This window comes from Carettochelys insculpta, chromosome 19 (genome assembly GCF_033958435.1).
Source record: "Carettochelys insculpta isolate YL-2023 chromosome 19, ASM3395843v1, whole genome shotgun sequence".
NCBI classification, from domain to species: domain Eukaryota; kingdom Metazoa; phylum Chordata; order Testudines; family Carettochelyidae; genus Carettochelys; species Carettochelys insculpta.
In genome coordinates, this window is record NC_134155.1 from 27,348,936 (window position 1) to 27,364,402 (window position 15,467).

Below are 15,467 nucleotides of genomic sequence, written 5' to 3' on the forward strand. Positions count from 1 at the left end.
TTGGGGAAACTAAGAGCAGTACCAGCCCTGTGCTATCACTGCCATGACTTGGATTTGAACCAAGGTTTCTGCAGCTACAGTGCAGAGTACTAACCACTATATGATCATGGCCAGCCAGGGAAGCTTTCTAGGGAGCTTTTCTTTCTTGGGCATGACTCCACAGTCTGGGACCTGGGCCACTACTCATGGGAATAAGGGGACCTCGAAAAGGAGCCCCGTCTGGACGCGCCACGCGGCAGCAAGGAGTGTCAATTTCGAAGCGCCGCTGCCGCCCGCATGCTAATGAAGCGCTGAATATGCATTTCAGCGCTTCATTAGTAAACTTCGAAATGGCCATTTGCATGGCCATTTCGAAGTTTGGGGCACATGTAGACACGGCCATTGTGAGGTAAAAACCGGGGAGGGAAAGGGGATCTTGGGAAAGGCAGTCGGGCAGGTTCTTGAAACAGTCGGCAAACACACTTGAGAGACCTCAGTACTGCCCACTCTGTCAGTGTTGCTCCTGCAGTTGTTTCTTCTCGTGGGTTTGGGCTGTTATTTCTGTCAGTCACAGCTGTCAGGAAGATCTTCTGTGGGGCAGCTGCCTCGGCCCCTGGCGTGCTGCTACTCAGGGAGGCAGGTCCTGCTATGGGGAGTCTTCTCCATGGGGCAGCTGCCTGTTGGCCAGGACCCCTGCTGTGAGGTGCCTGCTGGGAGGCTTCTCAACCCTTATTTTCAGCACATTCTGCACCAAGAGGGTACAACCATCCTCCACTCCCCTTTGTCTCTGCTGCGTCACCTCCATCTCCGGTGCCTCACTGTCACCTGACATAGGAGACAGGCTGGGCCCAGCAGCAGCCAGAGCAGTGACCACCCCCCCAGGTCAGCATTTCCCCCAGGCACAGACCCCACTGGCCTCTGAGACACACTGGTCACAGACAGCCCCTGGGCAGTGTCTCACGGCCTGTGCTGCTGTCTTGTCCTGGTTCCAGGATGTGGCTAAAACACAGCCCTCGCTGTGAGCAGGATTTGAACCTGCGCAGGGAAACCCTATTGGATTTCGAGTCCAACGCCTTAACCACTCGGCCATCACAGCTGTGAGACCATCTCTGCCCTCAGCCCAGAGACCCTGGTGAATGCTCGGTGGGCCAAGGCTGGTGAGGAACACTGCCAGACAGCTGGTGCGTTTGCTGCCCTCCCCGTCCTCAGCCCCAGCCCCGGCAGTGTCCCTGGAAGCTGTGTGCTTGGGGCGGCTGCTCAGGAGAGATGCAGGTGCTGCCTGGCTAATTAGCAGAGCCCCACAGGCAGCAGCCGGTGTTTCTCTTGGAGGTGCACATCTGCCCAGGCCTTGGTGCACAGAGCAAAATGTATTCTACGTCCCCAGGGAGCATTCGAGGGAACTGTGGCCCTGGGGCAGCAGATGGTGGGGGATGGGGATCATTTTGCCCGGTGAAAGTTCCATGGGGCAATCCCTGGCCAATGACCACAGCCCTGTATCCCCCAGACCCCCCTTCAACCCATCTGAGGTGTGTCAGGAGCCCAGCCAGGGGACGCAGACGAGGGCCCCTCCTGGAGTGAGACGGAGTTTAAGGACTTCTGACACGCTGGGGAATGAGGAGCTGCTGCTCCACATGACTGGCTGGTGCCAGGATGCTGCAGCCTTCAGCCACCTGTTCTCTGGCCTGAGCTCCAAGGGTCACCCCACCTGAACAGCTGAACTACTGGGGAGAAAAGTGAAGGAACTGTGGCAGGCCGACTGCCAGGCCCAGGATGAGGCCAGCCACTCGAGGGGCAGTGGCCACTACCTGCCCCACTTCCAGGAGCTCAACGGCCGCCTGGGACCCAAAGAGGCAGCACTGACCACCCACGTCCTACACACCACCAGGTCAGATGGCGCTTGCCAGGGGGCTGCAGGAGGTGTCAGGACCAGTATCAGGCAGCAGCTCCCACCCAACAGGCACAGGAACAGAAGTCCAGAGCCATGACAGGGGTTCCAGCAATGGGGCCCTCATCACCTCTGTGTCCTCAGAGGTCTCCATCTGGGCCCCCTCCACCTGGGCCTCCCTTGAGTTCCTCTAGGGACACCAAGGTCGGTTTCGTGCATGTTGGACGCCTGGCACAAGGGGAGGGGAGGCCAGCAGTGGGCCACTCACACAGCCACCAGCTCCAGTCTGGATGCACCCCACATGGCTGTGCTCCCTGAGCCTCAATGGGGGCCTCATGCAACACTCAGCACCTGCCCCTGAGGACAGCACCACAGGCTGCATGCCCAGGGAGGGAGGCTGACCTACACTGCATATGTCCCACCCACGCAGGGACCCCCCAGCCACACAGATCCCTCAGGGACCCCGGGCCAGATGGGGGGACAAGGTGGAGGGGGGCACACAGCCCCCAGGGCCAGGTCATGGTACTGATGGCCTTTCCCTGGGCCCCCTTCTGTCTCCAGAGCTGCACCATCCAGGGGCCAGACAAGGCCTGTACACAAGCCAGAAAGGCCCACACCAGAGGGCGAGGGGGCTGGAACTGCACCCCGAAGAGCGCCCACATGGGGCCAGTGCTGGGGCATGTGCTGGTGCCACTGTGGGGAGGGGGAAGCTGCTGCTGTCACTGCTCACACCACTCCCCTGCAGGACGTGACTGCTGTCACGCAGGAGAGGCTGGTGATGGAGCAGGAGGCCTGGGGTTGGGTGGCAGGCAGCCTGGACACCCTCACACAGGCTGTGACCACGTGCCTGGCTCAGCCTCCCACCCCATCACCAGTCCCTCCCACAGCCCCTGCAGCTCCTCCCTCCACATGTCCCTCACAGTGTCCCACAGTTCCCCCCACCCATCCGCCCAAAGTCCCTGACATTGCTGCCCTGCTCCCACCAACCTTCCCCCATCCCCTCCCTCCCTTCCTGTAGCCCCCAGTAAGCCCAAGCCTGAGCCCACTGGACCCCTTCCTTGTCCCCACCTCCTGATGGTCCCAGCTCCATCCCAGCCCTTGTGAGAATATGGACTGTGGCCTCCCACCCACTCCCCAGAGCCCTTTCTGAGTTCTGTTACCCCACCCCCTCTCCAAGACCTCCTCTAAGCTCCATTGCCTCCACTGCCCACCCCAGGACCCCATTGTCTATAGTCCCCCATCCCTCTTCTCAATCGTTCACACTTCTGTTTATGCAGTTTGGAATCCATTGCCAGAGTTTCATGAAATACTTTCTTTAGCAACACTCCCGTGTGCCTGGTGTCTATTGGGAGGCCAGGAGGGTATGGGAGTGTGGGAGGGGGTTGATAGTGAGAAGTGGGTGCATGGGAAGCGAGTTGTGGTGGTGGCTGTATGTTGGGGGTGTCACATGGGCCCCCGCACAAAGGCCTCCCAGAGGAACTTACTGACCTGCACCCTGACCCTCTGTGCCTGACAGCCTGGGAAAGCAGCCAGCTGCTTGGAGGCGTGGCCAGACCCAAAACCCACCCCTGCATGAACGGCTCTTGCTTTACCTCCACGGTGTTGTGGAGGGAGCAGCATGAACCCACCACATCTGGTACATTGCGTGGGATGACCTCCAGCATCCTGAGGGGGCCCTGAAAGTGCCCTTCAGCCACCTAATATTGCAAGCCCAGTTTAGGAACTAAATAAAAACATCCTGGCTGGGCTCAGTGTGTCCCATGTAGGGCCACATCAGCCACTTATGCAACGGGTAAATGGCATGGGGCATTATATAGGGGGGCTAGTGGTGTGCCCATCTGGTAGTTCCCAGGTTGGGATGGATGTCTTCTCCCGCATACTGCAGCAGAGTCATGAATTGGAAGATACCTGCATTGTGGGCTCACCCAGACAAACCCACCCAGAATGCCATAAATTGCCCCTTGGTGTCCACGTGGGTCTGGAGCACCCCAAAATGGTACCCCTTGCAATTGATGAAGATGCCTGTGCTGCACTCTGGGGCTGGGATAGCAATGTGGGTCCCATCCAGAGCTCTGAAGCACTTGGGGAAGTCCAGCTTCTCAGCCCCATTAGGGTGACTTGCAGATCCCAGACATGGACAACCCAGTAAAGTGGGTTCTTTTTGATTGCCCAGAAGACCTGAATGGTGTGTGGGGAGAACATGTCCATGTGTGCGTGGTGGGGTGCTCCATGCATCCCCGTCCACTCCCCCCACCAGGTCCCAGCCACCCCACCCTGTCCCTCTCCCCTGTCTCCAAGGGTCCCCCTTGCCTGGTAGCCCTCCTCCCCGTGGTGGGGAGGTGCCCCAAGCATGCCCTTCCTCCAGCAGAACAGCCGCAATGGTGGCCCTGCCCACCCCCAATTGGTGGCCAAATGACTGGTGGCTGTCCAGGGCAGTGAGCCTCCACATAGCAATGGCCACCCCCTTGTGCAAGGGGAGTGTGGGCTGCACCTGTGTGTCATGGTGCTGGGGGGCAGGGGAGGGCCAATGACTTAGCTCCAGAAATAGCCTCTTTGTCATACTGAAGTTGTGGGGCCAGCGGGTGTCGTTCCAGTCCCCCAGAACCAGCCTGTCCCATCACTCGCTGCTGGAGGGCTCGTCCCACAGGGCCGGACAACCCAGGGGAGGGAGAACAAGCGTCTCCCCAGGGCAGTGGCCTGTGCCAGGGCAGCCATTAGGCTAGACCCCTGGAGCTGCTGGAGGGCGGCAGCTCGGAGCAGTGCCTACAGGCTGACCATGGCCTGGATGGGTCGGGCATCAGGGAGTGTCTGGGGGCCATTCTGTGCCACCAAGTGGCTTCTCCATGTGGTTGAGTTCTCGGTGCTCTGGGTGCAAACCAGCCCTTGGCATGTGCAGAATGAGTGTGTTTTGCAGGAGCCCTTTAAAGGAGCACCAGGCTGCAGCCCCCAGAAGGGCTTATCTGCCTTGCTAGCGCAGCCACGGCATTTTCTGGCCCTTTTCTCCCAAAAGAGCACCCTGTGACATGTGGCTGCTTCCTTGCAAACCAAGGGCCTGGTCTTTTCAAAGAGCGGCTCACAATCTCCTTTCGCTTGGGGCGTGTGGACGCTCACTTTCGAACGCTGATCTGTCAGAAGGTGGCTTTGGAAAGTTTGCCTTTTGACATCACACTGTGGTGTAGACTCAGCCAGCCACGGAGAAAAGGGTAGAAAATCAGAACCAGGTCCCCAAGTGAAGATTGCAGCACATTGTAACAAAGGAAATGTGTGTGCACATCAAATAAGGACAAAATTCTTTTAACAAGCAAGAAACAAAAACTTTTAAACACCTTTTTCACTCTCTCTGCTCCTGAACATTTCATGTAAAAGCAGTTAAAGCCATTCTCCACACTCTAAAAACTCCATTTAATCTTCATAATAAGAGCTAACCACCAAGACTAAAATTTCTATTTCTTGCCTTCAACAGAAAACAAGAACAATTACCAGGAATAAACAGCAGCACTACCTACTTACTTCATGCTCAAAAGAAAACCCTTTAATTCATCATCATGGTTGATAAATCCAAAAACACACACAATTATTTCTCTAACTACACACTCAAGAAAGAATTCATAAAAGTCCAGTTTTAACCACATACTCCTCAGCTGCACACCCAGCAGAACAGGCACAAGCTTCGTGCTCATGGGGAACGTTTTCAAACAGCTGCTTGCACCCTCCTCGAACTAAGGGACAAAAGTCTAAAACCAGTCACCCCTTTCGCTGAAGCCCAATTCACCCGATTTGGGATGCAGTGTATCAGAGGTGGTTGCATGTGGCTGTTTGCAGACACACCCCTCCTGATTTGCATACAGTGCCCTTTGGAGCCAATCAGACCCTCTTGCTTTTACTTCCCCAATCTGCCACTTTTCTTACAGGCTCTCATGTGACAGGTATCAGGCACGGAGGACTCTGACAGGTTCCTTCTGGCCAGCTGTGCAGGTGATGCAAAATGAAAGTAGAGAGGCACTGAAATCAACAGCCACCAATTGAAATGAAAACAAAAAAGCAGTCAAGTAGCACTTTCAAGACTAACAAAATAGTTCATGAGGTGAGCTTTGGTGGGACAGACCCACTTCTTCAGACCAGAGCCAGCCCAGAACAGACACAATATTTTAGACACAGAGAACCAAAAACAGTAATCAAGGTTGACAAATCAGAAAAAAATTATCAAGGTGAGTAAATCAGAAAGCAGAGGGGCGGGGAGGAGTCAAGAATTAGATCAATCCAAGTATGCAAAAGAGCCCCTATAATGTCCCAGAACATTCGCATCCTGGTTGAAACCAATGAGGAAGAAGGCAGAGTTCTTAAGGATTCTTCCAGAAATGAGTTGGCCCCACACAAGAGAAAGCAGGACTGTTTCTACCTGGCTTAGAACAAGCGACTAGTTACACATTGGACCCATGTGCTAACCACGACACTGCAGGAAATACACACTGACATTTTGGTGCTTTGCTGAAGTGTTCTCGGGAGCCAGGGCATCAGCAAGTTTCCCTTCGAAGAACGGGCAAGCAAAGGGCACGAAGAACTTCTAAAAACTTCATCAGTAGCAGTGGTGCAACAGCTTCTCCAATTCGCCTTTCTCACAAGGAGGAGAAACAGAGACAAACCCTCCAACCAACAATGTTCATATCTGCTCAATGTTTCCTGCCACCGCCCAGGGACCCCTTCAACAAACCAGGAAAGCAAAATGCAAGACCCTCAATGGATTCTCTTCTTGCCATTGGTTGCACCCACAGCACTTAGGAGAGGCAGACATGGTGATCCCAGGCTCCAGCCTGAGTGCAGAGGAGGTCCAGCAGCACAGTCACAGCCCTGCCAGGCCCAGGAGAGGGAGCAGATGCAAACAAGCCCTAAAGGCAGAGTGCAGCTTGTAAGCTGGGGGAGAAAAGAGTCAGTTATACACAAGCAGCTGGTCCTCTGGTGTAAAGCACAGAGCTCAGGACTCTGCCTCTTGCAATCTGAGTTAAACTCCTCAGTAGGACTGCCTCAGTGTCCCTTTCCTCACAGCAGTGCAGGCTTGTTCCACCTTTACTGCTCTACCCAGCTCTGAGCCCCTGCACAGGTAATGGCGCACAAGCTGCCTGCTTCAGTGACTGCTCCGCTCCCGTCCCCAGCATGTGCAAAAGCTTTCTCCCAATAGCACGTATGTTCCATACTGTTCCGGGGGTCACCGTCATGCCTGCCCTGCAGACAGCCACAGACACCCCAGCCAGGCTGCCACCTCCCCTCTGGCAGCCCCAGGTTTATTGAACACAAACCATCACCTTCCCCTTCTCAATGACACTTTTCCCTCACACTTTTGAACTCTCCATCTCTTGTCCTTGTGTAAGTGAGTCGGATGAGCACCGAGCTCCACATTTCTCACCGTCCCCTGGATAATCATAGCTCATGTATATGCCCAGTGCACAGCTGGAGCGAATGCAGAAAGCCCTGAAGCTGCAGAGCACTGAAGGGGGACAGTCAGCTGGGGAAAAGTTTTCTTCTCTCCTCCTTGGGCAGGTGAGGAGAGAAATGAAGAGAAGAAAATCCTCTGCCACACTCCAAAGAGGATGGAAATATCAATTTGTACTGTCCTTGCTTCTACCAGATTGGAGAACAAGAGCAGCCGTGTGCTACCAACGGCCAAGACACCAGTGCAAGCTGGGAGAGACCTGCTGTATTGGCTGAGAAAATCTATATCAATGCAAGAAAGAAACCGTCTAGGATGGGATATGAATCCCTGACACTGGGGATGAAATCCTTTGCATTTTCTACCAGAGGTAGTAATCACTACAAAAATGCAACTCCTATTCTAGTGCATAGCAGATGCAGTCAAGTGTGTATGGCTACGTCTACACGTGCCCCAAACTTCAAAACGGCCACACAAATATTCACTAATGACGTGCTGAAATGCATATTCAGCGCTTCATTAGCATGCGGGGGGCAGCTGCACTTCGAAATTGACGCGGCTCGTCCAGGCACCCAGGCACAACCATGTTTGCTCTGCTCCATCAGAGACAAAAATCTCCAAGACCTTTACCAAGCTTTCCTCAAACTCCAACGCCCACTTAAGGAAGTGAGGAAGCAGATTGACAGAGCCAGACGGGCACCCAGACGCCGCCTGCCTCAAGCCAGGCCTCGCAAAGAAAACAAGAGACCACCACTGGCCATCACACAGAGCCACTACCTATGGCCTCTCCAATGAATCAATTGTGATCTGCAAACCATCCTGGACAATGATCCCCCACTCCCACAGCCCTTGAGAGGCAGGCCATTTCGAAGTTTACTAATGAAGCACTGAAATACATATTCAACACCTCATTAGCATGCGGGCGGCTGCGGCACTTCGAAATTGACACGTCTCACTGCCTCATGTCTCGTCCCAACGGGGCTCCTTTTCGACAGGACCCCGCCTACTTCGAAGTCCCCTTGTTCCCATCTGCTCATAGGAATGAGCAACTGAGCGAGCCAGCCTGCCCAGTGACAGCTCACAAGAGCCCTTTCAGAAAGGAGCAACAGGGAGCTGCAGGGTCACTGGGGCTCTGGAATTAGCTTGCTACCCCTCCCCCACTGCTCAGAATCCCAACTGGGCATCCCCCCCTCACACTCTGTCTCCCATTCCCCACTACCCTGAGCCCTGGCTAGGAATTCCCTCCGACCCTGCTGCCCCTCACCCCTGTCCTAGGCCCCTGACAGATGTCCCCACAGACCCTGTCTATCCCCTCCCTCTGCTGCCTTGATCACGAGATTAACATGGCCCATGTTCCCTGGCAGAGGGTAACACCATCACCCCCTGCTGCACAGGGCTTCCGACAGAGGGACCCAGCCTCCTGCCTGCTCCTGAGCTCAGCTGCTCCAGCTCACCCAGAGCACATGGCCTTGCACCAGCAGCTGCCCTGTCTGCTCTCCTACCCACAGGCACAGAGCCCAGAGGAGCAGAGCCCACAGCTGTCACCCAACTCCAGAACCTTCTGCGTGTGCAGTGCTAAACCTGCCCACCACAATGACTGACCTACAACTCACTGCTACCCGCTCTGGGGCATCACCATATGAGGTCCATGGCTCACATGTGCATCACCACTTTCTCTCACCTGAGGCAGCCCATGGCCATGGCTTCCTCCTTCAAATCCAGCCTCCAGGTCAGAGCTGTTCTTCTCAGCAGGTGGGGGAGGAGATGCTCAAATGCTGTTTTGTGCCATTGCACACAGCCAAGCAGAGACAGCTCCAAATGCCCCCTCTACATTGAGAGCTTCCTGGGGAGCAGCCAAGCAGAAGGAAGGGGGCCCTGGTCGCACATTGCCTTGGAAGAAAAGGCTGCAAAAAATGACTTACAGTGGAGAATGTGGGTATTGATCCCACTACCTCTTCCATACTAAGCAAGCGCTCTACCATTTGAGCTAATTCCCCTCTAGATAAACGGAACCTGTGCCCCGCTCACTTCATTGTTGAGTCCATCTGTCCCTGCCGCTCCCCTGGCTCCTTTCCTAGGACGACACTTGTAAAACCAGTTCCTATCAGCTGGCTGAGCTGTTTAGAAACAGCTGCTGTCAAAGTTTGACTCAGACTCACAATTTATCAGACCCCTCTGTTTTATTAGCAAAGCCGCTCTGCTAATGCATTTAGAAGTGAGCCCCCCGAGTGGGGCTTGTGTCTCTTCATTTATACAGTTTTTTGGAGAACAAGTTACAGACAAGTTACAGACAAAAGAAGAAAAAGAGTTTAGTCACCAACCTTGGAGATCCCCGAGACCAGTCACGTATCTTCAATTACCTGCCACCCTTAACAATCTCCTTTAACAGCTTCCAGTTAACTTAACTAATTGCCCTTCACACCTTCCATTCTGATGCCTGGTTCTTAGACGCGCTGGCTCCATCTTAATTGCTTCTCCATTCAAAAGCGAACTGTCCCTACGTGTGCTCCCTCAGATACTTAGTAACATGTTCTGGCACGTCCATCTCATATACAATGTATCCAGCAGGTCCCCTTACACAACGTTATACTTATACAATGTTATACTTCCACACCCCCAACACCCGCCCCCGACCCATAGCAACCCACCCCCCTACATCCCCCCCGACCCAGAACACCCCACCCCCCAACACGCCCCAGGTCACCCATAGCAACCCACCCCCCAACACCCACCCCCTACCCAGAACACCCCACCCTCCAACATGCCCCACGTCACCCATAGCAGCCCACCTCCCAACACCCACCCCAGACCCATAGCAACCCACCCCCCAACACCCACCCCCTACCCAGAACACCCCACCCTCCAACATGCCCCACGTCACACATAGCAGCCCACCTCCCAACACCCACCCCAGACCCATAGCAACCCATCCCCCAACACCCGCCCCCGATCCAGAACACCCAACCCCCCAACACCCGCCCCCGACCCTAAACACCCCACCCGCAACACGCCCCACGTCACCCATAGCAACCCACCCCCCAACACCCGCCCCCGACCCAAAACACCCCACCCCCGAACACGGCCCTGACCCAAAACACCCCACCCCCGAACACCCGCCCCCGACCCAGAACACTCCACCCCCCAACACCCGCCCCCGAAGCAAAACACCACACCACCCAACACCCGCCCCGACCCAAAACTCCCCACCCCCCAACACAGCCCACGTCAGCCATAGCAACCCACCCCCCAACACCCGCCCCCGACGCATAGCAACCCACCCCCCTACATCCCCCCCGACCCAGAACACCCCACCCCCCAACACCTTCCCCCGACCCAAAACACCCCACCCCCCAACACGCCCCACGTCACCCATAGCAACCCACCCCCCAACACCCACCCCCTACCCAGAACACCCCACCCCCCAACACAGCCCACGTCAGCCATAGCAACCCACCCCCCAACACCCGCCCCCGACGCATAGCAACCCACCCCCCTACATCCCCCCCGACCCAGAACACCCCACCCCCCAACACCTTCCCCCGACCCAAAACACCCCACCCCCCAACACGCCCCACGTCACCCATAGCAACCCACCCCCCAACACCCACCCCCTACCCAGAACACCCCACCCCCCAACACGCACCACATCACCCATAGCAACCAACCCCCCAACACCCACCCCCGACCCATAGCAACCCACCCCCCAACACCCGCCAACGACACATAGCAACCCACCCCCCTACATCCCCCCCGACCCAAAACACCCCACCCCCCAACACGCCCCAGGTCACCCATAGCAACCCACCCCCCAACACCCACCCCCTACCCAGAACACCCCACCCTCCAACATGCCCCACGTCACCCATAGCAGCCCACCTCCCAACACCCACCCCAGACCCATAGCAACCCACCCCCCAACACCCGCCCCCGACCAAGAACACGCCACCCCCCAACACGCCCCATGTCACCCTTAGCAACCCGCCCCCCAACACCCGCCCCCGACCCAGAACACCCCACCCCCCAACACGCCCCACGTCTCCCGTAGCAACCCACCCCCCAACACCCGCCCCCGACCAAGAACACCCCACCCCCCAACACGCCCCACGTCACCCATAGCAACCCACCCCCAACACCCGCCCCCGACCCAGCACACCCCACCCACCAACACGCCCCACGTCACCCATAGCAACCCACACCCCAACACCCGCCCCCGACCAAGAACACCCCACCCCCCAACACGCCCCACGTCACCCGTGGCAACCCACCCACAACACTCACCCCCGACCCAAAACACCCCACCCCCCAACAGGCCCAACGTCACCCATAGCAACCCACCCAACACCCACCCCCGACCCATAGCAACCCACCCTTCAACACCCCCCACGTCACCCATAGGAACCCATCCCCCAACACCCGCACCTGACCCTAAACACCCCAACCCCAACACGCCCCACGTCACCCATAGCAACCCAGCCCCGAACACCCGCCCCCGACCCAGAACACCCCACCCCCCAACACCCCCCAAGTCACCCATAGTAAACCACTCCCCAACACGCACCCCCGACCCAAAACACCCCACCCCCCAACACGCCCCACCTCACCCATAGCAACCCACCCCCCTACACCCGCCCCCGACCCAGCACACCCCACCCACCAACACGACCCACGTCACCCATAGCAACCCACACCCCAACACCCGCCCCCGACCGAAAACACCCCACCCCCCAACACCCGCGCCCGACCCATAGCAACCCACCCCCCAAAACGCACACCCGACCCAAAATGCCCCACACCCCAACACGCCCCACGTCACCCATAGCAATCCATCCCCCAACACCCGCCCCCGACCCATAGCAACCCACCCCCCTTCACCCGCCCCCGACCCAGAACAACCCACCCCCAACACCCGCCCCCGACCCAAAACTCTCCACCCCCCAACACAGCCCACGTCACCCATAGCAACCCACCCCCCAACACCCGCCCGCGACCCAGAACACCCCACCCCCCAACACCCGCCCCGACCCAGAAGACCCCACCTCCCAACACCCGCCCCCGACCCAGAAGACCACACCTCCCAACACCCGCCCCCGACCGAGAACACCCCACTGCCAACACCCGCCCCCGACCCAGAACACCCCACCCCCCAACACGCCCCATGTCACCATAGCAACCCACCCCCGAACACCCGCCCCTGACCCAGAACACCCCACCCCCCAACACCCGCCCCCGACCCAGAAGACCCCAGAACCCAACACGCCACACGTCACCCATAGCAACCCACCCCCCAAAACACGCCCCTGACCAAAAGCAACCCACCCGCAAACACCCACCCCCGACCGAGAACACCTAACCCCCCCAACACGCCCCACTTCACCCCAGCAACGCACCCCCCAACACCAACCCCCGACGCAAAGCAACCCACCCCCAAACACCCCCCCGACCCAGAACACCTAACCCCCCAACACGCTCCACGTCACCCATAGCAACCCACACCCCAACACCCACCCCCGACCCAGAAAACCCCACCCCTCAACACCCCCTACGTCACCCATAGCAACCCAACCCCCTACACCCGCCCCCGACCAAGAACACCCCACCCCCCAACACGCCCCACGTCACCCGTAGCAACCCACCCCCAACACCCGCCCCCGCCCCAGAACACCCCACCCCCCAACACGCCCCACGTTTCCCGTAGCAACCCACCCCCCAACACCCACCCCCGACCAAGAACACCCCACCCCCCAACACGCCCCACGTCACCCGTGGCAACCCATCCACAACACCCGCCCCCGACCCATAGCAACCCACCCCCCAAAACCCACCCCCGACCTAGTACACCCCACCCCTCAACACCCCCCATGTCACCCATAGCAACCCACGCCCCAACACCCACCCCGAACCAGAACACCCCACTCCCCAACACGCCCCACGTCACCAATAGCAACCCACCCCACAACACCCGCCCCCGACCCAGAACACCCCACCCCCCAACACCCGCCCCAGACCCTAAACACCCCACCCCCAACACGCCCCACGTCACCCATAGCAACCCACCCCCCAACACCCGCCCCCGACCCAAAACACCCCACTCCCCAACACGCCCCTGACCCAGAACACCCCACCCCGCAACACCCGCCCCAAATCAAAACACCCCACCACCCAACACCCGCCCTGACCCGAAACACCCCACCCCCCAACGCCCCCCACGTCACCCACAGCAACCCACCCCCCTACACCCGCCCCCGACCCAGAACAACCCATCCCCCAACACCCACCCCCGACCCAGAACAACCCAGCCCCCTACATCCCCCCCGACCCAGAACACCCCACCCCCCAACAAGCCCCACGTCTCCCGTAGCAACCCACCCCCAACACCCGCCCCCGACCCATAGCAACCCACCCCCCAAAACCCACCCCCGACCTAGTACACCCCACCCCTCAACACCCCCCATGTCACGCATAGCAACCCACGCCCCAACACCCACCCCGACCCAGAACACCCCACTCCCCAACACGCCCCACGTAACCAATAGCAACCCACCCCACAACACCCGCCCCCGACCCAGAACACCCCACCCCCCAACACTGGCCACTTCACCCATAGCAACCCACCCCCCAACACCCGCCCCCGACCCATAGCAATTCATCCCCCTACATCCCCCCCGACCCAAAGCAACCCACCCCCAAACACCCACCCCCGACCCAGAACACCTAACCCCCCAACACGCTCCACTTCACCCATAGCAACCCACCTCCCAACACCCACCCCCGACCCATAGCAACCTACCCCCCAACACCCACCCCCAACCCAGAAAACCCCACCCCTCAGCACCCCCTACGTCACCCATAGCAACCCACCCCCCTACACACGCCCCCGACCCAGAACACCCCACCCCCCAACACGCCCCACGTCACCCGTAGCAAACCACCCCCAACACCCGCCCCGACCCAGAACACCCCACCCCCCAAAACGCCCAACGTCTCCCGTAGCAACGCACCCCCCAACACCCGCCCCCGACCCAGAACACCCAACCCCCCAACACCCACCCCCGACCCTAAACACCCCACCCCCAACACGCCCCACGTCACCCAAAGCAACCCACCCCCCAACACCCGCCCCTGACCGAAAACACCCCACCCCCGAACACCCGCCCCCGACCCAGAACACCCCACCCCCCAACACCCGCCCCCGAAGCAAAACACCCCACCACCAAACACCCGCCCCGACCCAAAACACCCCACCCCCAAACACCCCCCACGTCACCCATAGCAACCCACCCCCCTACACCAGCCCCCGACCCAGAACAACCCACCCCCCAACACCCGCCCCGACCCAAAACTCCCCACCCCCCAACACAACCCACGTCACCCATAGCAACCCACCCCCCAACACCCGCCCCCGACCCATAGCAACCCACCCCCCAAAACCCACCCCCGACCTAGTACACCCCACCCCTCAACACCCCCCATGTCACGCATAGCAACCCACGCCCCAACACCCACCCCGACCCAGAACACCCCACTCCCCAACACGCCCCACGTAACCAATAGCAACCCACCCCACAACACCCGCCCCCGACCCAGAACACCCCACCCCCCAACACCCGCCCCCCACCCAGAACAACGCACCCCCGAAGTCACCCATAGCAACCCACCCCCAACACGCGCCCCCGACCGAAAACACCCCACCCCCCAACACCCGCCCCCGACCCATAGCAACCCACCCCCCAAAATGCACACCCGACCCAAAACTCCCCACCCCCGAACACTGGCCACGTCACCCATAGCAACCCACCCCCCAACACCCGCCCCCGACCCATAGCAATTCATCCCCCTACATCCCCCCCGACCCAAAGCAACCCACCCCCAAACACCCACCCCCGACCCAGAACACCTAACCCCCCAACACGCTCCACTTCACCCATAGCAACCCACCTCCCAACACCCACCCCCGACCCATAGCAACCCACCCCCCAACACCCACCCCCGACCCAGAAAACCCCACCCCTCAGCACCCCCTACGTTACCCATAGCAACCCAACCCCCTACACACGCCCCCGACCCAGAACACCCCACCCCCCAACACGCCCCACGTCACCCGTAGCAAACCACCCCCAACACCCGCCCCCGACCCAGAACACCCAACCCCCCAACACCCACCCCCGACCCCAAACACCC

The 15,467-nt window shown here is 59.0% G+C and overlaps 1 non-coding gene and 1 pseudogene across 1 annotated transcript; both read right to left on the reverse strand.

The window, feature by feature from the left end:
• Positions 1 to 993: 993 nt before the first annotated feature.
• Positions 994 to 1,075, reverse strand: TRNAS-CGA (transfer RNA serine (anticodon CGA)). Its single transcript has one exon. It is a non-coding gene; the product is annotated as a tRNA-Ser (tRNA).
• A 4,213-nt stretch (positions 1,076 to 5,288) lies between these two features.
• LOC142023326 (small nucleolar RNA U3) lies at positions 5,289 to 5,488 on the reverse strand (annotated as a pseudogene).
• Positions 5,489 to 15,467: the final 9,979 nt, after the last annotated feature.